General features: G+C 38.2%; 1 long non-coding RNA gene across 2 annotated transcripts in view; it reads right to left on the reverse strand.

Moving 5' to 3' along the window:
* LOC138834893 (uncharacterized) overlaps window positions 1-24,629 on the reverse strand; it is a 117,880-nt gene that overhangs the window by 13,776 nt on the left and 79,475 nt on the right. For both annotated transcript variants that reach the window (XR_011374290.1, XR_011374291.1), the window contains exon 7: window positions 8,937-9,015. This is a non-coding gene — a long non-coding RNA (uncharacterized lncRNA). The remainder of the gene's footprint in view (window positions 1-8,936; window positions 9,016-24,629) is intronic.

The raw sequence follows: 24,629 nt of genomic DNA on the forward strand, positions 1-24,629 counted from the left end.
AGAAGCAATTAGACTTATTGTCTGGCTTAAGATTTTCCTTTGTGTCAAAATCACTGAAGAATGAAAAGGAAGCATTTTTCAGAGCTATTCTTGAGGCCAAGTATTATCTGAAAGGATTTTAGTTTTACTCTAGTTTCTTCCTAAGTTTAGAGAGAGGATGAAAGGGACAGATTATCAAAATTTATTTCTGCAGAAACTGGAACTTTTTCACAATAAAGCCACTTAATCTGCAGTTGCATTTTGATGCTATATATTCTTTTCTGGCTCTTTCCTCATCACTGAAAAACAGGTTATGATAACCATTTGGGTGACCAAATCAAATGGCGTATGTGAGTTTATCAGTAAAAAACATTTAATAGGGTCTGGGAAGGTGGCTCAGTGGTAGAGCGCTTGCCTTGCATGCATGAGGCCCTGAGTTCAATTCCTCAGCACCACATAAGTAGAAAAAAGCCGGAAGTGGTGCTGTGGCTCAAGTGGTAGAGCACTAGCCTTGAGCTGAAGAGCTGAGGGACAGCTCCTAGGCCGAGTTCAGGCCCCACAACTGGACCCCCCCAAAAAAAAACAACAACAAAAAAACCACATTTAATAAATGGTAGATACTGATGGCATTTTGTAGGTCAATTGGAAAAGCATTTGATTTGATGATTTTTAAAGATTTTATCTGAGATACAAAGATTTGAGGATATGGAAGTAATGTATTTCAGAAAATTATATTAAGGCATTTCTGTTATTTCATTTTTCTTATTTTCCCTTTTAATTCAGCTCTACAAAGTATAGGAATGAGAGCAGTAATGCTGGAATAGGATTCTGTAATTTATGCTTGTGAAACAAAATCTTATTTGGAATTAAAAAAAAAAACCTATTTTGGGCATCAGAATTATCCAAAAATACTACACAGAATTTTCAAGTAGGGAATAATTTCAGGATGAGAGTTCTAGGAAAATTGGACAGTTCCTGATTTTTAAAAAACATTAGGGCTGGGCACTTCAGGGTCATGCCTACAATCCTGGCTACTAGTGAGGCAAGATCTCCTGGAGGCATAGCTCAAGTGGTAGACACAACCATGACCACAAAAGCTGAGTGAAAGTACTAGTAGGGCCTGGGTACAAGGCCCTGTAGTTGTACCAAAAAGGAAAAAAAATCTGCTGGTGTAATAGACTTGCTGGACAGTATTTACACTAATTTAAACTTAATAAATGATGTTCCTTAATCAAAGAATTTTCTTTTAACCTTGGAAAATAAATCTATAGATACAGCTTTACTCCAATGCTTTTATTTTATTTAATAAGATTAACAGAAAGTTTACTTCTAATATGTTTATATCGAATTAAAATACTAAACTTTTCAAAAATTGACAGTATTTTGTGTTTGTGTGTGAACATTATTATTTATTATTTAGCATTACATTATTTATAAACCCAGAGTTTAATTGTAGCCTCCCAATTAAGAGAATTTTTTTTTCGTATCCTTTAGTGGAAAAGTTGTTTATTGTTACTATTTTCATTTTATTTTAACTTGTATTTTATTGTAAAGATGCTGTACAGAGGGTTTACGGTTACATGAGTAAGGAAATGAGTACATTTCTTGTCAGGCATTGTTACCCCTTCCCTTATGAGTACCAAACTAAGTGTAGTTTTTCTAGCTAAAAACCATAAAAAGTAAAAATTATATCCTCAATATTCTTCTTCAGCTATTCTCTTTAAAAATATTTTAAATGAATGGTCTTAGATAATCTTAATTTTCTAGCTTTTCCTTTTTATTCCCGTACTGCCCTTAAGTCAATCATGAGGATTCTTCATTCTTTTCAAAACTCTTTGTAATAGTTTTTATATAAGTAGACAAAATAACTTTGAACTTAATCATTTGACCTTTTGAACTCCGCATAGAGGTGCTATGTTCGTCAGCCTACATGACAGAAATATCATCAGCTGTGAGCTTGTATAGTCATCAGCAATATTAAACAGTCTGGGTGCTTTTTCAGCCTCACTCTGTCTCCACGTTCTGAGAGTTCATGTGATTCCATACAAATATAGATATTTTTCATTACTTGAATTCAGCTCTCCTTCATCTTTACTGTTCTTTTATTTAAACTGTTATGGCCATGGGATATTCGGATACATTTGATGCCTTATTTTTTCTTATCTCGTTTACCTCTTTATCTTATTCCTTTTCTGCTTCTGTATTGTTGGGCCTCATTGCTTGGCTCCTACACATTGTTTCAACTTAACAGCACATAGAGAAAGTGTCTTGTCAATGCCCTGCTCCATCTGGTTTCCTAGCATCTAAGCAACAGCAGCTCCGGTTTGATGTTCTGTTGGAAAATGTCCCAAATTAGGCATCGTTACCTATCTGTAATGAAGGGTCTTTGTCATTGAATTTAAATTCCAGAGACTCATTCCCTTTAATTATCAGGGCTGGTAGCAAATTGATGCTATAATTTAAAATTAGTATTATTTGACTGGACACCACTTCCCACAAAATGTCAAATATATTCCATTCTTGGTCTTTTGCATTGGAACTAGCCTTTTAAATTGTAGTGGTAAATTATTTCCCTGAATCCAGGTAACTGATATACAATAGCAGCTTTGCTACCTATTTTTGCTTATCCATTTTACAGGTATAGCAATGGTAAAAATAGTCAGCCACCCGTATGTAAGGACAGTCACTACCACCAAGACCAGTAATTTTTAAATCATCTTACTTTGATTTGTCTGTAAGTTGTCATAGTAGGGAATGTTGTTTATTGTTTGCCCTAGTATATGAATATATATGCACACAGATATACATCTATGTATGTGTGCATATATACATATACATGTATACATATACATATATATGGAACAGTTTACTGGCAATTTCCCCAATTCCTTGTAGTACTAGATTCATTTGTTCACAAAAGCAAATAAGATCAGATCACGTTATATCTTCATGTATATAAATGTAAGTTACTTTATTCATAACGTTTAATTTTATTATAGATTTGTATTTTTAAGTTAAATATAAAAAATCATGTCCATGTGTAGTGATATGATTATGCCTGCAAGCTAGTGAGTATATGTATATGGATATTTATGTATATAGTATAAATTTACATTTTAAAGTTACCAAAGTAAGAAAATTCTTTAGAATTTAAATTCAAATATTTTGTTTTAGTAGTATGTGCAATTATGATTTATTTAGCAGACTGGTAAAATATAAATTTTGAAGACACATCTTCAAAACTAGAAGCCTTGCCAGATGTGGTGATATAAACCTATATCTCAGTACTTGGGAGGCTGAGGCAGGAGAATAAAAAATTCAATGGGAGGCTAGGTTATGTAGTTAGACCCTGTTCTAAAGAAGCAAACAAAAGAATACTCTTTTCTTTTAGGGAATGAATCAACTGTCAGTCTATAGAGATAAATGAGTTGTTTATCATTTAGACTTGATAAACTCAGTGATTTTACTTTACAACTGAGGGTTTTGTTCATACTTTTCTAAGTATTTAGATCTAGGAAATAATTATGTCAGGAATTAAGCTCAGTAAAATGGCTTGAGCATCATAATTTCATTAGTATTTGAGGCATTTCTCCATTGCCCCAGGTCTTTTGAGAGCTTTTAAAATTGTCTCAAGTTTGAGATATATCCTTCTAAAGCTGTGTTTACATATGTTATAGAGAGTGTACCAGGACTATTATAGTATATATTCAGACTTCATCATAGAGGAGACCTCAATTGCTGACTGTTCTTAAGGTACTTCTCGGGTTAATTTGTGCATCTAATTGAATGTAGGCATTAGAATCTAAAAACCAAGGAAATAAGATTAAGAAATATTTAACTCACCTTTTTAAAAAAATCTTTTTTATGGTGAAAATACTGTACAGAGGGGTTATAGTTACATGAGCAAGGTAATGAGTACATTTCTTATCCAGCATTGTTACCTGCTCCTTTGTTTTCCCCTACCATCCTGTCCCTCCCACCTCCTCAACTACACCCCTCTACCCCCCCCACTTCCTCATTTCCTCCTCCCGCCTAAATTCTAAAGTTCGTTTTTTGACATAGTGTCTTATACAAACTCACCTTTTTTGATATGATGTTTTTGTTCCAACTGAGCATCTGCTTGTTAATATTAACTTAATATTGCATTGTAATTTAATACTTGGATCAAAAATTTTAAGTTTTTTTTGGGTGTGATATCAGGTAAAAGTAATTTTGTTACTGATATTTACCAATAACATTGCTTATTCTATGGAGTGGCACACGTGTAGAAATATTAAATTTCTGTATTAGAGGGAATCAATTCCATGTATCCATAGATATAAGACTACAAAAGATATCATACCGTGGGCTTCATATTTGAAACTCTGTATTGGACACATTTTTATACCCTGTAAACTTTTTTTGGGGGGGTCCAGTCATGGGGCCTGAACTCTGGGCCTGGGCGCTGTCCCTCAGCTCTTCAGCTCAAGGCTAGCGCTCTACCACTTGAGCCACAGGGCCACTTCCGGCTTTTTTCTTTTTGCTTATGTGGTGCTGAGGAATCGAACCCAGGGCCTCAGGCATGCAAGACAAGTGCTCTACCACTGAGCCACCTTCCCAGCCCCTCCTGTAAACTTTTAATTCATAGAGCTTCACTTTTCTGTTTCTTTGAGACAGGCTGTTCCTATGTAGCTCTAGCTGATCAGAAATCCTGATCATCGTGCCTCAGCCTATGGAGTGCTAGGATTTCAAGCATTCACCCCAGTCCTAACAAAATAAATTGTAATCAATTCTGCTGACTTCAAGCAGTTCCTATCTTTTCATACTAAATTTGTTAATAGATTAAAAATCTTCAATGACGGAATACTTACTAGTATGTAGTAAGCAGACTGATAATGGCAGTAATTAAATAAAGCCCGGTGATCATAGTATATACAATTATTTTCTTCCTTCTTGTTCTGTTCATTTCTATAGTTACCTATAGAACCAACATGACTGTGTGTTCACAAATGTCCTAATTCATGAATTTGAAAAAAAATATTGGAGTCATCAGTTCCTAAATATTTGTGAAGACAGAGTAAGTAACACACAGTCACTTGGTTAGTTTGCATGAAAAACAAGTTTAAAGTGCACATTTAGAAGTTCTGCTTTGGCCAGGTGCTGGTGGTTTACATCTGCCATCCTAGCTACTCAGGGGGCTGAGATCTGGAGGACCTCAGTTGGATATCAACCTGGGTAGAAAAGTCCATGAGACTCTATCTCCAGTTATCTAGCAAAATGCTGGTCTGGAGAAATTACTCAAGGTATTACAAGCAAATCCAGTGAGTGCGAAGTCCTGAGTTCAAATTCCACTTCTCCCTTCCCAAAAATGTGCTGCTTTAATAACTTTCTGAGGTAAATAGGAATGGAAGCCAGTGTTGTCAGCTGAAGCTTATTGCATAGGAAGGGCCTAGCCCAGGGTCACCAGCTGGTGCTCACTCATTGAGCCTCTGACTTTTTCATGAACATTGCAGCTGTCTCAGACCTCCAAAAATAGTTCAGACTCAAAGTATTTTCATGGTGATTTCTTTGTCTAGGCTGATTTCCCAAGAAGAATGCTTTCAATGAAAGATTTCTTTGGAAATGAATGTTTTGAAATACTACTGGAGAGTGCAGTAATATATTTCTATAACTCAATTAGCCTTAAACTTCTGAACTAGTTCTGTTTTAAATTTATCCAAAAATCAGAGTGTCTGACAACTTAACCTCAGTCTTAGTCTTAACCTTAATCTAATACTTAATCCTTCAATTGTGCCAGATGACAACTGAAGTAAAAAATGATCAGAGCTGGCAGCTGTTAAATATTCATATCTGTGTATATTCAAATATATATGTATATTTATCTAGGGACATATATAGTATTCATAGAAAGCATCATCAATCGCTGTTTCTGATGGGAAATTTACCATCAATTTATACATAGATAAATTTTTACATATATAGTGTATTTATATATAATTTATACATGTGAACTCTTTTTTGTATATATTTTTATTGTAAAGATACTGTACAGAGGGGTTACAGTTACATGAGTAAGGTAACCAGTACATTTCCTATTGAGCATTGTTATCTCTTTCTTGGTTTTTCCCCTATCATCACTTCCCTCCCCATCTCCTCAACTCCTCCTTCCTCTCCAAAGTAATAAAGTTCGTTTTCAACATAGTGTCTTGTACATCTCATTGTATACATGTGAACTCTTATATATATATATATATATATATATATATATATATACACACACACACATATATATATAAATGTTTCCTATGTGTTAACATACATATAGAGAGATAGAAATATAAATATGTATCAGCTAACTTTAATGAATTCTATTTGCATTTATTCACATTGATACACATGCACTTATCTATATTGAGAGCAATCACTGAATAGAGAAAGTATTTTTCTGGCATTTTATTGCACAGTAGAGTGGATATAGATAAAATAATGTTCAAAGAAGCTTCAAGATTTTAAACATTTTTATCAGAATAAATAAAATTTGAGAATACATAATATATGCACTGATTTAAAACTTCCACATTATAGACATGCACTCAAATGTCATAAATATGTACATTGTTGATGCAAATTTAATTAAGAATGCATTTCAGTCATCAAATTACTAAACTGTTCAAATTTTAACGTACAGCAGTAAAACTAGTGCATTTTAATAATATTATATTTTTAGCAAGGATAGTTATATACACTATTTCCCCTACACCTGAATGATCCAGACTTCCATTCCATTTGTCTGTTTCCATGTTGTTCCCAATATAACAATACAACCAGAAACTCATTTGGAGATGCTGTTTGAATTGTGATTTGGTTAGATTTTCCCCCCTGGATTTTTCTAGCTGTTTCCCTCTGTGTGGGATTCTCCATTTACCTAGACGATTTGGAAAGACAACTCAGGACCTCTACTCAAGATGAGGTTCTTGGTAGTTAAGGGATCTGTTCCTGGCAGGTCACTCAGTGTTAAATGTCAGATCCTGTGAGGACAGCTCCTCCTTCCAACCCCCACACAGGATGTGTCAGATTTTTCTCCAGGCCTGCTTTTCATCTCAGGGAGCTCTTAGAATAAATCTACTTAGATGTACCAAAGATGCTGGCACAATTATATTAGAAAATACATTTCCCTACATTGTATTTTATGCTTCATTTTACATTATTATTAATCTCCTCCAGTGGAACTTCATTTTTTCCCCAAAATCCTTGTTCTCTTCTATGAATTCCAAAATTTCTTTATATCTGTTCCAAATCAATAAAAGCAAAGTTTTCTATCCCTTTCTAAACAACTTACTTAAAGAAAACATCTTTATTATAACAAAAACACTATAAGAACCCTAAACTAGCCTTATTACTTTTTTTGAGAAGAGATATTTCTATTGCCTTGAATTCCATTAACTGTTTGTCAGTGAATAAAAAAGAAAACTTCATAATGGGAAAAGTTTGATGTTCCTTGAACTCAGTTTCTCTTTAACTCCCATGACTGTGACCTTCTAAGATCAGACAGAGACAGTGAGGAACAACAGAGAAAACATGAGAAAAAGTCCTGGAGATATGGGAGATTACTATTCACTAATTAAAACTCGTCTGAGACTCAAAATGTTATGAACACAAAAAAGTAGTGCTAAAGCAAAGCTATGGGGAAAAAAACCCAAATGAGGAATTTAACAATAATTCTCAAAACTAGAGAATTTGAAGCTGATACAGCTTTTTAGTGATGCTCCAATTCTCTTCTAACCAAGAAATAGACATCTCTACTTAATGTAAATTACTAAATTGCTAGTTTGCCTCCTAATTCAGGAAGTGCTTCATTTCTCTGAAAATATGTTAATTTCTGTGTAACAGGTCTACTATCAAATTGGGAGCTCTGAGGTAATATTTGTATGTTCTGTTGTATGAAAAATCTGCCAGGTAGAAAATACAAATCCCCAAAATCAAATTGTGTAGTCCTAAGGATGACAAAGTATTTCACAATACAAAAAGACGTGAAGGATAATGTTGATCAAGATGCATTGTATTAATAACCTGACTTAAGAAATTGTAACCTCTTTGTATGACTACTTAATAATAAAAAAGGAAATGCACATTAAATTAGGAAGAAATAAGTTGTTAGATCTTCCAAATTCTGCAGCTGCCTTTACTTTCCATAAAAATCAGTTTTGCTTGAAATCATTCTACTACCTTGTACAATTAAAACTTTTAATTTTTCATGTAGTAATCCTTCCTGTACTAGAAAAAATATTCGAAGGAAATAGAAAAGTAAGTACAAATGAAACACTTCTTGGAGTTAAGAGAGTATGACCTTGTCCTAGTTCCTTACTTCAGACAGGGAAGAAAATGACATCAAACTCTTTCCATATAGCCTATATATAATGTAATAATGGAAATAGCCCATTTTATTTTTTGCAAGTAATATTGAACAATATTACTTAGTCAAGTATAACAAGTCAAATATAACTTAGTCAAGTCCTCCTTCCTTTCCTCTACTTTTCTTGTTATTTTTGTTTTTATTATTTCATTCTTTTCCTTGGTAAATAAGAGGGTTTGGTTTACTTTTCCTTTCACGGGCTCTGTTTGCTTTCTAAATACACTCATTTGACTGGTTCTCTTACTACTGATACGTTAAAGAAAATTATTGTGCTGATCTATCTATCTATTCATTACCCTGTACATGTAACTCATATCATACTCATCATCTATCCCTAACACATGGTCCAATTGTTAGTTATTTGCAGTCTGTACTTCAGTGTTTGCTACAGACAAGGAATGAGTCATATATACTTATGGTTTTTCTTCCATCTAAATAGAGGAAAAGACAAAATGAGGGAGGGGATGACACTGTTTAAAAAGAAATGTATTTAATGCCTGTAACCCCTGTGTATATCACCTTCAGAATAAAAAGTAAAATAAATGAATAAGTGGAGGAAAGGTACCTTGGCTGGATATAGTAGCATTCATTACATTGCAGTTTTGTTTCCTCTGAAGTCCAAACATTATTCTACTGTCCTTCATCTACAAATGTGAAAAGGAAAAAACAGTGAATGTGTGGGCTTTGAGTAACTACATTGTATGGAATTTTGTAAGCTGTTTCTTTTCTTTAGATAACAAAAATTTTGCTACTGTAGTCCAATCTTTCTCATCAACATAGACTTCTCAGTACACTTAATGAGCTCTTTTTTAGTTCAGGAATATTTTAGATTATTATTTCATTTTCTCTTTTTCATCTATGGTATTTTGCTTTACTGATATACACCTATTTGCAAAAAAATTCCCTAGGCACATTCTTTAAGTCTCAAGCAACATTTTCCTATCTCTATGATCTGTTTTGCCCTTCTAATTGTCCCTAGGGTCAATGAATTTTTTTCTCCTTCAGCTCTCCTCTGAATTATTAAACTCAGAAATCATGTTTTTATTTTTTTAATCTCAGTTCTACACCTTCTTAATTTTTTTGGACAGTTGTGGGTCTTCAACTCAAAGCCTGGGCATGGTCCCAGAGGTTCTTTTGCTCAAGGCTAGCACTCTACTCCTTGAGCGATAGTGCCATTTGTGGCTTTTTCTGTTTATATGGTATTGAGGAATCAAACACAGGGCTTCATGCATGCTAGGCAAGCAATCTACCACTAAGCCACATTCCCAACTCTTAAGTAAATTTTGTATGTATGATGGTCTTAGGGTGTGAACTCAAGGCCTGGAATCTGTCCCAGTGCTTTTTTGCCTAAGGCTAGCAACTACCACTTGAGCCACAGCTCCACTTTGTTTGGTAGTTAAATGGAGATAAGAGTCTCATGGACTTTCCTGCTAAGGCTGGCTTCCAAACACTGTTCTCAGATCTTAGCCTCCTGAATATCTAGGATTATATATCATGGCATGAATCACTGGCACCCAGCAATAATTTCGTTTATTTTTTTATCATGTTATCTGCTAGCAGCTCTGGCTAAGTGTTCAATTTATTCTGCCCACTTTCTTTCTCATTGCTAGTCCAAAGGAGGAGTTTTAAGTGTTGTATTCTTCAATTTTATCTCATTGGAACCTACAAGACTGAGGGGCCCTGGTCCTAAGGGTGGCAGAAAGTAGACAACCTCTACCCACCCAGACAGGAAATACAGAAACTAACTCAACAGATCTTCCTGCATTCCAGCCTTCCTGTGCTTTATTGAAATAAAGAACTTTGTCTGCCTGTCTGGACTCTGTGCTTACATGGAAAATTAACAAAACCATTTGGAGTTAATATTAGTCATTCCAGAACCACAAGTTTTCATGGGGAGAGATCTTCTTAAGTTCTATTCCATTCTGATCCTCCCAGAAGTCCCCTGTCGCTGTTATGGAGCGTATAGGTATAAAAACAAAAATCTATGGTCGAGTGCAAGTGAAGGTGTGATATGGTCCAAAAAGAAATGTACTCTTTACCTGACATGTAACTGTAACCCTTCTGAACATCACCTCTATAATAACAGTTCCCACAGTGAATAAATTAAAGCATAAAGGGTTAGAAAGAAGTGTTAGGTCAATATTTTAGTTTCTCTTTCTCTCTCTCTCATACACACACATATCTACACACACACTCACACACATACACACACACACACACACACACACACACAGCCTTTCTTCATTAGCTGATCCTGAGATATTTAGCTATATTAGCTGTGTTTTGTGAAGCCCAAATGTTTAAAGCTAAAATAAGAAAATGTGAGAACAAATGTGGAATTCACGTAGCTATTGGTAATTTTCTTACTTTCAATCTCAGTAATGCTAAACATTGTTTTTTAAGGAGAAAATGTAGACACAAACAACTTTTAAAGATTCACCAATATGAAAGCTCTATAGAACAGTATTGTGTACGAGTATAGAGGTGAAGATAATACATCAAATATTAAACTGAAATTTTCTCATTAAAATGATATCAAATACCATTACTTCTATAATAACAGTGAGTGAGGCAGTGTGCTAAGGCCTGAATAGGATTTATCCATCTACTTAACCCTAAGAAGCAGGAATAAATATTGTCCATATTCACATGCAACATTAGGGAGGCTCAGAAAAGTAAGGTGAACACAGAGGATCACATAGTGCTTTGTAAAGCTGTAAATCTGATATCACAAGTTTTTCCCTGGGCCAAGAAATACTACCTATAGCTAATGTTAGCTTCTTTGTTTCCATGGAAGAAGGGTTTAATAAGAATGAGAACATATGATCTCCTAAAATGGCATTTGATAAATTTCCTTAGCTGTGCTAAACATAATTATAAAATGAATAGAAGTACATTCTTAATGTGGCAAGGATATGCTAACTCCATTCCAAGAACCAACCTGAAAATGATTTAATTATGTTATTCCCAATGGGATGCTAGTTATCATCAGTACTGTTGGGCACATTATAAACTTGGTAATATACACATGAAATGCTTGAAAGAAAAACAAAATAATCTCTATGAATTATATTGAACGTTAGAACAATAATTCACAACAACTGAGAGAAAAGATCTATTAGAATTAATGATGCATTTTAGTAGGAGGTCTATTTTCCAAATTAATACAGAGACATTAACATAGATTCTTACAACCAGACTTTGGGGAGCGTGAATTAGGAATCATTTAACCACATTGCTCAAGACACCAGGAACAACCCCCCTGGGAGAGTTAACTTAGCTACAGAAGCTAATCTTCAGATTACACCAATCATTATTGAAGAGAAATCAGCAGTACTACTCCAGTACCTTAGAGGAATATTTTACAACAAAATGGTTTCTTTTTTGTGTCATCTAGGAAGCCCTAAGTTAAAAGGGTACAAATAGAAAAGAGATGAAAATAAAATATTAATGAATGATACGAGATACATGGTTTTATAAGGAAAACAAGAGTGAAGGAAGAAACTAATGGATGGGGCAAATTAAAAGGCAAAATGAGCCAGGTGCTGTTGGCTCACCTATAATCCTAGCTACTCAGGAGGCTGAGATCTAAGGATAGGGGTTCAAAGTCAGCCAGGGCAGGAAAATCCATACAACTCTTAAGTCCAATTAATCACCAAAAGGCCAGAAGTGGAGCTATGGCTCAATTGGAGAGTGCCAGCATTGAGCACAAAAGGTCAGGCACAGAACCCAAGTCATGAGTTCAAGCCCCAGGATCAGCAAAAGAAGAAAAAAAGGAAAAAAGGCAAATTGAGATAGGTGGAAAGACATAGTTAATATTATATTGAGGAAAAGCAGAGAAGCCAACAGACAAGCAAAACCAACCTGGCCATCTGTTTACCTACTGGAAATGTAGTTAACGAAGGATTATCAATGGGGAGTTAAAGACAGAAAATATGTAGACAGAGGAAGTTGTTAAAATCAGAGAATGATAAGAGAAAAGGAGAAGATACAGTTTAATATCTAGTAATGGAACCTGGGTATCATGGCTAATGCATAATGACTGCATAGGAAAGAAATGGAAAAGAAAGTTCTAAAAAGGAAAATAAAAGAGTACAAAATTACTCAAGTCAAATATACAAAAGCCAATCAATATTAACAAATACAAAATGAAATGAATAGTTAAAAGCACAAGCTAATATGAAAGTTTTACAATTTTCCTTTCTTTTCTTTTTTTTCTTTTTTTTGTCTGTGTGTGTGGGGTCCAGTGGCCTGAACTCTGGGCCTGGGCGCTGTCCCTCAGTTCTTCAGCTCAAGGCTAACACTCTACAGCGCCACTTCTAGCTTTTTTCTTTTTGCTTATGTGGTGCTGAGGAATCAAACCCAGGGCCTCATGCATGCAAGGCAAGCGCTCTACCACTGAGCCACCTTCCCAGCCCCTCTTTTTTTATTAATAAGTTTTTTAAATTGTGGAAATACCATACAGAGGGGTTACAATTACATGAGCAAGGTAATGAATACATTTCTTATAAAGCATTGTTGCCTCCTTCTTTGTTTCCCCTTACTATCCCTGCCTTCCTATCCCCCCAACCCCGCCAAAGTTGTAAATTTGTTTTTTGACATCACGTCTTGTATATCTCATTGTTGCAATGGGTCCACCTTTATCCCTTTTTAAACAATTTGTTTTTTTCCCTTCCCCTCCACAAATTATACCAACATCGAATACAGTGAAAACAGGGGAAGGACATACCGTGGGGGAGGGACATACAAAGCAACAAAGAAGTAATCTTATAAATATGTTAGAAACAATGGCAAGAAAGAAAAACCATTTGATTCCTTATCTTGGGGTTCATTTCACCTAACATCAATTTATCTGACCATTTCTGCTTGTCTCAAACATATACTAGTTATTGCCAATAAGGGAAACCATGGGACCTATGTTTCTTTGAGCCTGGCTTAAAGTTTTATTATCACAGAGACTCTTTAGTAATTGAATCACCAATGATTTCCTCACTAGAAAATAATGATTACATGAGAATTCTCTGTGTTGTACAACATAGCGTATCCTTTTCCACACAGCTCTTCTTCCATTGCTCCTTCCACACAAGTTGCCCTATTGCATGCATTTCCTACCATCCTTTCCCAGGCTGTGTTCTGTCCTTCTGCCTGCCTTTGTTTGTTAGAAGCATCTTAAAATGACACCTCCAATACATATACAAATATGCTCGCACACATACACACACATGGCCTTATGTAGCCTTATATTCCAGAGACTCGTTTGGGATCTGGCACAACTTTGGGATCTCACACAACTCTACTAACTTGATTAGACAGTTTCAAGCGTTCTTTGAGTGACCAAATCTAATCATTTCTCCATTGCTCTCCTGAGTAGCTAGGTTTGTTTTCTGTAGTGACCGTCTACTCGACCAGCGAGGAAAAACGACCACCACACCAGGAGTCTTCTCAGATCACGCTTTATTGGAGAGCCTTTTAGTTGTAGGAGAGCTTGGGCGCGAGAGAGCGTGCACCCGAAACACAGCCGCTTATATAGGAGAATCGGAACGCGGGTCTTTCTATTGTTGGTCGCCTGCCTTTCACCGTCACCAGGTGTCATGGGATTGGCTGGGGGCTCTACCTGGCTCGTGTACGCGCACAGCCCAGGCGTCCCACCAAGCACCGTCTGGGGTGGAAACCTCAAAGCTGCAAGGGAGTGGGCGGAGTCTCACCTCGGCTCCCTACAGTTCCCCCTTCTTTGTTTTATGGCAACAGGTAAGAGTAGAGGTTGGGCCTCTGTCTAAGACATTAATGAGAGGACCTTGCACTGGCCTTCACCTGAGGGGCGCGCCTTCCCCAGTGATGACCAGGCCCGTCCGATGCCTTTTTTGCAGAGGTGGGATCTTGGGCATCAACCCACTTGCAACCCAGCATGCTCTTCTTGAGGAGATGAGAACCATCTCCTCAAGTGCAGTGCACTTGCCTTGCACCCTGTCCCAAATTGCAAATTGCATACCTGTCCCGGTGCAATGGGATCCCCTGATCCCTCGGGGTGCTAAGGCTATGCAGAATGGTAAGGCTTAACTGCCTCTTAGGGCCAACAGCCAAATCTGGGGTGAGGATCCACTCTCCAAAGTGGCTAATGCTTGCGAGATAACAACCTTGTCCCTTCTGGTTTGGGCTCGAAGGCGACAGACCAACCATAGGCAGACCACGCATCCTCCCAAGCAGCAGGCTAAAAACATTCCGACTCCCACCCGCTCTTTGGAAAAGGACACCGCAGAGGCAATCCAGTCAGTAAATTGTGACAGCCCACAGCATCATTGGTTTAGCTATCACAGGGATTGCTATTAGCACTGTTGCTAACAGCAGGAAGATCAGCTGCATCTTCAAGAGCGGGTTCTGCTGCAGTCTCCACCGGCCTGGTCAGTCTCGTTGGCACCCAGTGAGGTACTTCTTGACTCTGTGGAAAAACACAAACAGCTCCCCTGGATCTCGTTATTACCGGATCCGGTCCATACCATTTATTATTAATAACATCCTTCCACATGACCATGTCTTTAGTATCCATGGAGTCTCTTGTCATATGCCGATCTGCGGCAGACTGATCGTTGTCATTTAGAATTAAAAAATTAAGGGTAAAGAGCGCAAGAGATAGTCTTTCCCTGGGGGATGCGGACTCAGCAACTCCCCCTTTTTGTTTTTGAAGCATTTCTTTTATGCTTCTATTAGCTCTTTCCACTATACCTTGTCCTTGAGGATTGTAGGGCAATCCGGTGGTGTGGGCAACCTGCATTTGTGCGCAAAAGCCGCGAAAACCATGGGAAGTATAAGCAGGGCCATTATCCGTCTTGAGTCTAAGGGGCTTTCCCCAAGCTGCCCAAGCTTCTAAGCAGTGTATTCTGACGTGAGACACCTTTTCTCCTGCCAGAGGTGTGGCATGAATGACACCAGAAAAGGTGTCCACAGACACATGTAAATATTTCAACTTACCAAATTCCGTCAGATGAGTAACATCCACTTGCCATAGGGCGTTTGGTCTCAACCCCCTGGGGTTTACCCCCACATGGGGAGGATGAAGAAAGGTAACACAAGATTTACAGGCTTTAACAATATCTCTTGCCACATGCCTGGACAAATTATATCTTTTCCTAAGGGTATTAGCAGGTACATGATACAATCTATGAAAGTCTTTTGCCAATTCTACAGGATCAGCAGCGACCAGAGCCATAGCCCGAGTTGCCTGGTCCACCAAATCATTACACTTTGCCATCGGGCCCGGCAACATAGAGTGGGCACGAATATGTCCAATATAAAAAGGATGTTTTCTGTTTAAGATAAGGGATTGAATCTGTAAGAAAACATTAGAAATTGTACTGGCCTGCTTAACTGAAGCAGCAACTTCAAGAGAAGCAACAGCATTTACAACATATAATGAATCAGAAAATAAGTTAAAAGGTTGATCAAATCTTTCAAAAACTTCAAGCACAATTAAACATTCAACAGCCTGTGGGACATTCGGCCGAAAATTAAAGACTACCGGCTGTTTGTGTCCTTGAACAAAAAAGGCACCTTGTCCAGATTTTGATCCATCCGTAAAGATGGTTAGAGTATCAGCCAAGGGCTCCTTTGAAGTGACAACAGGAAAATACACTAAATTTTTGTTAACTATGGCAAGCAGAGGATGCTTAGGATAATGATTATCAATTACATTTGGAAATGAGCAAACAAGAATTGCCCACATATCCATTGTGGCTGCTAAAATTTCAACTTGTTCACAGGTGTATGGAATAATTAATTTATCTGGAATTTTTGCAAAGTGCATTAAACAACACTTTATACCCAAAATTGCCTCTTTTTTTATTTTTTTTTTATTTTTATTTTTTTAATTTAATTTTTTTTTCTCAGATCAAAATTGCCTGTTTAGCCACTAATTCAGGAAAATATTGAACAGTTTTTGCTCCCACAGAATCATAGCATTAATAGTTAGCCTTTGAAGCAAGGCAGTGGTATAATTGGCCGTCACTCCATAAGTCCTGACTGCCTCAACTAAATCTTTTAAATGGGAGTAGGAAACCGGCTCAAAATTTCTTTCAGCAGTAATGGGATTCTCAAAGACTGGGAAAGCGGCTGCTAATCGCGACCAGGTTTTTTCTTTTATAAAGTGACTCTTCCCTGCCGGCGGGCACGGCGGGGGGGCCGACGGGTGAGGGGCAGCTCCGTTTCCTTTCCCTGGCTGCTGCGGTACTCCCACCCCTAGGGGGCGCCACCCTCCATATCTGTCTGCCACGTGCTCCGCCGCAGCCTCTTCTAACTCTTCACTATCAGCTGGATCGAGCTGTTCTCCCTCCTCCTCTAACATTTCTTCCTCTGAGTCACTCACAAGATTACTATATTCTTGGTCCCGCCCTTCCACATGTAGGGCTGAGAACCGGTTTGCTTTTAAAGAAGGGCACGGGAGTCTCCTTGAGACCCCCTCCTCTCTGAAACCCTTCTCCTTTTGTGAGGGCTGCAGCCCCTCTTGCTTTAATTCTTTAGGATCCTTTTGTCTTTTTTCCCTTTTTCTTTTAGGCCTATTTTCCTCCCCCTTACTGTATGCTGACTCTGATAGACTATCCTGATGCTGCGTTAGTACTTTGCGTCCTTCCTGGATTAAATCAAACCCTCCCTCCTCGAGGCAAGTGCGCACCATCAAAAAGACAAGCCACAAAGGAAGAAGCAATGCAAGCAACCAATAAATATCTAAATCTACAGTGAACAGCATACCGGGGGGTATTTACCGACGTCCCCTCTCTGCGTGTTGAGTTCTGGCTCCGATTCAGCCTCTCGTGCGGGTCCTGTCCCAGATTCGTTCCCGGGTTTCGGCACCACTTGTAGTGACCGTCTACTCGACCAGCGAGGAAAAACGACCACCACACCAGGAGTCTTCTCAGATCACGCTTTATTGGAGAGCCTTTTAGTTGTAGGAGAGCTTGGGCGCGAGAGAGCGTGCACCCGAAACACAGCCGCTTATATAGGAGAATCGGAACGCGGGTCTTTCTATTGTTGGTCGCCTGCCTTTCACCGTCACCAGGTGTCATGGGATTGGCTGGGGGCTCTACCTGGCTCGTGCACGCGCACAGCCCAGGTGTCCCACCAAGCACCGTCTGGGGTGGAAACCTCAAAGCTGCAAGGGAGTGGGCGGAGTCTCACCTCGGCTCCCTACAGTTTTCCTCATCAAAATCCAAGTTGGAGACTGGTGGGTGGCAGCCTAGCTGGAGACTTAACTTTGGTATAGTTGATACCATTGCCTTGAGCTGCTCTCTCATCATGGGGAAAGGAGATCTAAATATGATTTCTAGAATCTGTGCTCTCAGTTCCCCAGTCTGACTTTGTAACCTCAGACATCATCCACAACACTAGTCCACACCAACTCCTACCATGTTGTCTCTACTAGTACAGTCTTTTTCCAACATAGGTACTGTTTTTGTGCCAGTGGATGCTTAGATCTAGGTTGCTGCAGTTTCCAAGATGGAGCTGGGGCTGATAGCAATGCTCAGCCAGATTTCAAGGCTCTATGTTTCATCACGAGGCATTCTATATGGACAGTTTCTCACAGCAATTTCTCTACCTTTCATGCACAGGACCATGCTGCAGCTTCAGCAGCACCACAACTTCTGTGGCCCAGCCCTGAGAACACATTGCCTATTGTTTCAGGTCAGCTTGTGGGATGTTGATGGTATCAAAATCAAACTACCTGGCTCTCAGAACTACCTTCTTTAGCACTGCTGCAGGGACTTGGGTGTGAGAACGTCTGTTCAATCAGGTGCTTCTGGGTTTGAAAGCATGCCAGGAGATGTCATTCAGTCACCATCTTACAGGAATTCTTATTCTTTTATGTATCAGCTAAAATAGATTGTAAAAGTGAAGCTGCTTAAAAATCAACTTATTTCAGAATCTGATGAAAGTTATTGACGCATTATGACACATAGCCACATTTTTGCTTATCATATTGCAAAATCTAAGCTGTTTTCTTCTTGAAGCCCAACAGGAATGTTCATCCAACTTTCAGAGTTTCTCCCCTAACTGCATGCAGTCTTTGCACAAGTGCTGCCATATTTTCTATTTTGTGCAGATATTGACAGATTGCACATTGCATGAAAAAAAAAACAAAAACAGCCTGACGGGTTGGTTAGTAGTTAAGGTGGGGAGGCGTTGAAAAGGTAGGCTTTCAATAAGTGCCTTTTATCACTGGGTTAAATTATGTAGTTACAAAGTAGTTAGAAATTTTTTTTTTAATATTATTTTATTTTATTTGAGAACATACTGTACAGAGGGGCTACAATTACATGGGCAGGATAATGCATACATTTCTTACCAAGCATTGCAGCCTCCTCCTTTGTTTACCCTTCACCTCCCTTCCCAGCTTCCCCCCTCCCCCCACCCAATTATACTCCCCTCCCCCCCCCACCGACATTGTAAAGGTGGTTTTGACATGACATTTTGTACTTCTCATTGTTGCAACAGGTCCACCTGAGTCCTTAAACGACTTGTTTGCCCCAATCACCTCCACATGTTATACTGACATCAAATATAGTGAAAGCGGGGGTTACACTGTGAGGGAGGGACATACAAAGCAACAAAGAAATAATCTTATAAATGCGTTAGAAACATATGCATGAAAGAAACGAAAACATTAAAATACATATTTAAGGGTTCATTTTCCTAACATCACATTATCTGACCTTTTCTGCTTGACTCATACCTATACTAGATATTGCAAATAAGGGAAACCATGGGACCTATGCTTCTTTGGGCCTGGCTTACTTCACTTAATATAATTTTTTCCAAGCCTTTCCATTTCCTAACAAATGGGGAAATGTCATTCTTTCTGATGGAGGCATAGAATTCCACTGTGTATATATACCACATTTTCTTGATCCATTCATCTACTGAGGGGCATCTGGGTTGGTTCCGTATCTTAGCTATGGTAAATAATGCTGCAATAAACATAGTTGTGCTGGTAGCTTTAGTGTGGTCTTGTTTGTAAACATTTGGGTAAATGCCCAAAAGTGGGATTGCTGGATCATAGGGGAGATCTATGTGAAGTCTTTTGAGGAACCTCCATACTGCTTTCCAAAGTGGTTGAACAAGTTTACATTCCCATCAACAATGAAGTAAGGTTCCTTTCTGTCCACATCCCCTCCAGCATCTGTTGTTGTTAGAGTTCTTGATTTTTGCTGTTCTAACTGGAGTGAGGTGATATCTCAATGTTGTTTTGATTTGCATTTCTTTTATGGCTAGGGATGTCGAACATTTCTTCATGTGTCTATTGGCCATCCTTCTTTCTTCTTCAGAGAAGCTTCTCTTTAAGTCTTTCGCCCACTTATTTATTGGGCAGTTGTTTCTTTGAGGATTTGTTGTTGGGTGGTTTAATTTTTTGAGTTCCAAGTATATTTTAGATATGAGACCCTTGTCTGTTGTATGGCTAGTAAAGATCTTCTCCCAATCGGTGGGCTTTCTATTGATCTTGCTAGCTATGTCATTTGCCCTGCAGAAGCTCTGCAACCATATGCAATCCCATTTGTTCAACCTTTCTTTGATTTGTTGTGTTTCCGGGTCTCTATTCAGAAAATTTCGGCCTGAGCCAAGGAGACCTAAGGTTTCTCCTATTCCATCCTGTAATGTTTTCAGAGTGTCTGCTTTGAGTTCAAGGTCTTTGATCCATTTGGAGTTGATTCTGGTGCAGGGTGATATATAAGGATCTAGCTTTAGTTTTCTACATGTAGTTAACCAATTTTGCCAGCACCATTTACTGAAGAGGCTGTCTTTCTTCCATTCTATTGTTTTAGCTCCCTTATCGAAGATTAGATGGCTATAGGTCTGTAGGTTCATTTCTGGGTTTTCAATTCTATTCCATTGGTCCTGAGGTCTGTTCTTATGCCAATACCAAGCTGTTTTGATTACTATGGCTTTATAGTAGAGTTTGAAATTTGGTATTGATATTCCTCCAGCAGTGTTCTTTCCATTGAGGCACGTTTTTGCTATTCGGGGTCTTTTATTGTTCCATATGAATTTTTGGATTGCCTCCTCTATTTCCTTGAAGAATGAGGGTGGAATTTTGATAGGTATCGCGTTGAATTTGTAGATAGCCTTGGGAAGTATTGCCATTTTCACGATGTTAATCTTGCCAATCCAGGAGCATGGGAGGTTTTGCCATTTTTTAAGTTCTGTGTTGATTTCCTTTTTCAAGATTTTAAAGTTTTCATCATAGAGGTCCTTCACTTCTTTGGTTAAGTTAATTCCTAGGTATTTTATTTTTTGTGGGGCTATTACAAATGGAGTTGCTTTCCTAATTTCAGCCACACTTTTCTCATTGTTGGCATACAGAAAAGCCATTGATTTTGGGGGGTTAATTTTATAACCTGCTACTTTGCCAAAGTTTTGAATCAGCTTGAGTAATTTGGGAGTGGAGTCCATGGGATTCTTTAAATACAAGATCATGTCATCTGCAAAGAGGGAGAGTTTTATTTCTTCTTTCCCTATTTGGATCCCCTTTATGTCTGCATCTTGTCTTATTGCTGTAGCTCGGCATTCTAATACTAGATTGAAGAGAAGTGGAGAGAGTGGGCATCCTTGTCTTGTTCCTGAGTTAAGAGGAAATGGCTTTAGTTTTTCACCATTGAGTATAATGCTGGCTGTAGGTTTGTCATATACAGCCTTTATTGTATTGAGGAATGTTCCATGGATTCCTAATTTTTCCAGAACCTTCATCATAAAGGGGTTTTGGATCTTGTCAAATGCTTTTTCTGCATCTATTGAGATAACCATGTGGTTCTTATTCTTGCTCCTGTTGATGTGATGAATAATATTAATTGATTTGCGTATATTGAACCAGCTTTGCATCCCTGAAATGAATCCTGTTTGATCATGGTGTATGATTTTTTGGATGAATTGTTGAAGTCGATTGGCCAAAATTTTGTTGAGAAGTTTTGCATCAATCTTCATCAAAGAAATGGGTCTATAGTTCTCTTTCTTTGATGAGTCGTTGCCTGGTTTTGGGATGAGGGTTATGATGGCTTCATAGAATGTGTTCGGTAGTGAGCTTTCTCTTTCAATTTCATTGAAGAGTTGGAGGAGTATTGGTGTGAGCTCTGCTTTGAAGGCCTTGTAAAATTCCGCTGTAAAACCATCTGGTCCTGGACTTTTCTTAGCTGGGAGGTCTCTTATTGCTGTTTCTATTTCAATGCTTGATATGGGCCTGTTAAGCTGGTTTAACTCATCTTGGTTTAGTTTTGGCATGTCAATATTTGCTAGGAAAAGGTCCATTTCTGTCAAGTTCTCAAACTTATTAGCATAAAGTTTTGAGAAGTATTCCCTTATAATGTTCTGAATCTTGGTTGTTTCTGTGGTGATGTTTCCATTCTCATCTCTGAGTTTATTAATTTGGGTGTGTTCTCTCCTTTTTCTGATTAGATTTGCTAAGGGTCTGTCAATTTTGTTAAGTTTTTTGAAGAACCAACTCTTTGTTTTGTTGATTCTTTCTATAGTTTTTTTGGATTCTAATTCATTTAATTCTGATTTAATTTTGATTATTTCGTTCCGTCTACTGGATTGGGGTTTATCTTGCTGCTCTTTTTCAAGGAGGTTTAGATGTGTCATTAAATTGTTAGTTTCCGATCTCTCCAATTTGTTGATGTAGGAGCTCAGAGCTATAAACTTGCCTCTGAGTACTGCCTTTGCTGTGTCCCAGAGGAGCTGGTAATTTGTGTGTTCATTTTTGTTGAATAGCATGAACATTTGAATTTCCTTTCTAATCTCTTCCATGACCCACTCATGATTCAGCAGTGTGTTGTTCAGCCTCCATGTGATACCGGACTTTCTTTGGTGGCTTTTGGTGTTGAGTTCTAATTTTATTCCCTTGTGGTCAGAGAGAATGCAAGGTATAACTTCAATGTTTCTGAATTTAGACAAGTTTGCTTTGTGGCCTAAAATGTGGTCTATTTTAGAAAACGTTCCATGTGCTGCTGAGAAGAACGTGTATTCTGATGCTGCTGGGTGAAATGTTCGGTAAATGTCTGTTAAGTCTAGTTGATCTATGCAGCTGTTTAGATCTGCGGTTTCTCTGTTGAGTTTTTGCCGAGTTGATCTATCTAGTGGGGAGAGTGGTGTGTTAAAATCCCCAGCAATTAATGTCTTTGGATCTATATGGGATTTGAGGGAAAGTAGTGTTTCTTTGATAAATTTGGGTGCTCCATTGTTTGGCGAATAGATATTTAGAATTGTAATATCCTCCTGAAGGAGAGATCCTTTAATTAGTATGTAGCGACCTTCTTTATCTCTTCTCACAAATTTTAGTTTGAAGTCTATTTTATCTGATATTAGGATTGCAACTCCCGCCTGTTTTTGAGGGCCGTTTGCTTGGTAGCTTTTGTTCCAGCCTTTAACATTGAAGATGTGTTTGTTTTTACGGGCAAGATGTGACTCCTGCAGGCAGCAGATAGAAGGGTCTTGTTTTTTAATCCAACTAGACAGTCTATGTCGCTTAATTAGAGAGTTCAGTCCGTTAACGTTAAGAGATAGGACTGAGAGGTATTTGGGAGTTCCTGCCATGTTATCCACCTTCTTGGGGGCTGCGGAAACTGGGTTCTTCCTAAGGTTCTTGGATTCTCAGTTTGGGTGCAGTTTCTTGGCCTTTGTTGCGGTCTTGTTGGTTTTCTATGTGTAGGACATCTTTAAGAATCTTTTGTAGGGCTGGTTTGGTGGAGATGTATTGTTTCAATTTTTCTTTGCTATGGAAGGTTTTTATTTGGCCTTCAGTTATGAAGGAGAGTTTAGCTGGGTACAGTGTTCTTGGTTGATAATTATTTGTTTTTAGGGCATGGCATACGTCATTCCAGGCTCTTCTTGTTTTGTCTCTGCTGAGAAATCTGAGGTAATTCTAATTGGTTTCCCTTTGTAGGTGATTACCCTTTTCTCCCTGACAGCTTTAAGGATCTTTTCCTTGGTCTGGGTTGATCCTGTGTGGATTATAATGTGACGGTGGGATGTCCTATTCTGGTCTGGTCTATTTGGGGTTCTAAAAGCTTCTTGTATCTGAATAGGCCTATCTTTTTGTATGTTTGGGAAGTTCTCTGCTAGGATCCTGTTAAACAAATTTCCTAGACCATTAACTTCTGTTTCTAGGTGCTCCTCTACACCCATTATCCTTAGATTGGGCCTTCTGATGATGTCTTCCAGGTGTTGGATAGACCTATCATATTTCTTGGACTTGTCTTGGATGGTTGTATGTTCTTTCTCTATAATATCTAGGCTGTATTCAATCCCTGAGATTCGATCTTCTGCATGGTCTAACCTGCTTTCAAGACTCTCTACTTTGTTTTTTATCTCTTTTCCTTCTAATTGGTCAGCTTTGATGGCTTCAAGTTCTTTGTTGAAGCTCTGTTTTAGGTCTTGTATGAATTTCTTTACTTCCTTAATTTGGTGTTCAGTGTTTGTTTTCAAATCACTTAGTTGATTTGTTATGGTTTCTTTGGACTCCCATTCCTTCTGTTGGGTTCCATTCAGCATTCCCTTTGTGGTCTCCCTGACTTCCTTCAGCTCTTTGTTAATGGATTCCATGAATGCCTTTAGTGATCTTTGTGTATTCTCTACCTGGTCTCTCAATTCCTGAATTACTCTTTGATTAGCTTCTTCCCCGTCTGTGGGATTCTTGCAGTTCTCTTTCTTCCCGTTCGTGGGAATCCTGCAGTTCTCTTTGAGTGTTCTCTGCCTGCTCACGCCATTCCTCCCTTTCTCTTTGAGCATTCTCAAGTTGTTCACGCAAATCCTGTATCAGTTTTTGAGTAGCTTCCTCACGCTTATGATATTCCTGTATAAACTTCTGGGATGCCTCCTCTCTCTCCCTATCACGCTCATACAGAGTCCTTTGTACATTGTCAAACTTCTCATTTATCATGTTTGCTATTAGTGTTTGTAGAGCTATTTGGGAACTCTCCTCTGGATTATTCTTTATCTGTTCTAATCCCTGATTATCAAGATTGGGAATTGAGATACCCGAATTTGCCATTTTTCTTGTGTTTTTCTGGCTTACTCGGCCCATTTGAGATGAAGATTGCACCAGTTTTGTGCTAGAACACTATCTTAAGGCAACCATCAACCAAAGTTTGCGTTTGTACAGTCAATAGTCTACAGATACAATCTAGTTCAACAGATACATCTATTCAACATCAAACAACTATATGTTAAAGTACTTCGAACCGCAGAAAAGAATTTGGAAAACCAGAAATTATTAGGATTAGGGAGA

The sequence above is a fragment of the Dipodomys merriami genome, unplaced genomic scaffold (assembly GCF_024711535.1).
Source record: "Dipodomys merriami isolate MVZ:Mamm:240054 unplaced genomic scaffold, mDipMer1.0.p SCAF_22, whole genome shotgun sequence".
In the NCBI taxonomy this organism is placed as follows: domain Eukaryota; kingdom Metazoa; phylum Chordata; class Mammalia; order Rodentia; family Heteromyidae; genus Dipodomys; species Dipodomys merriami.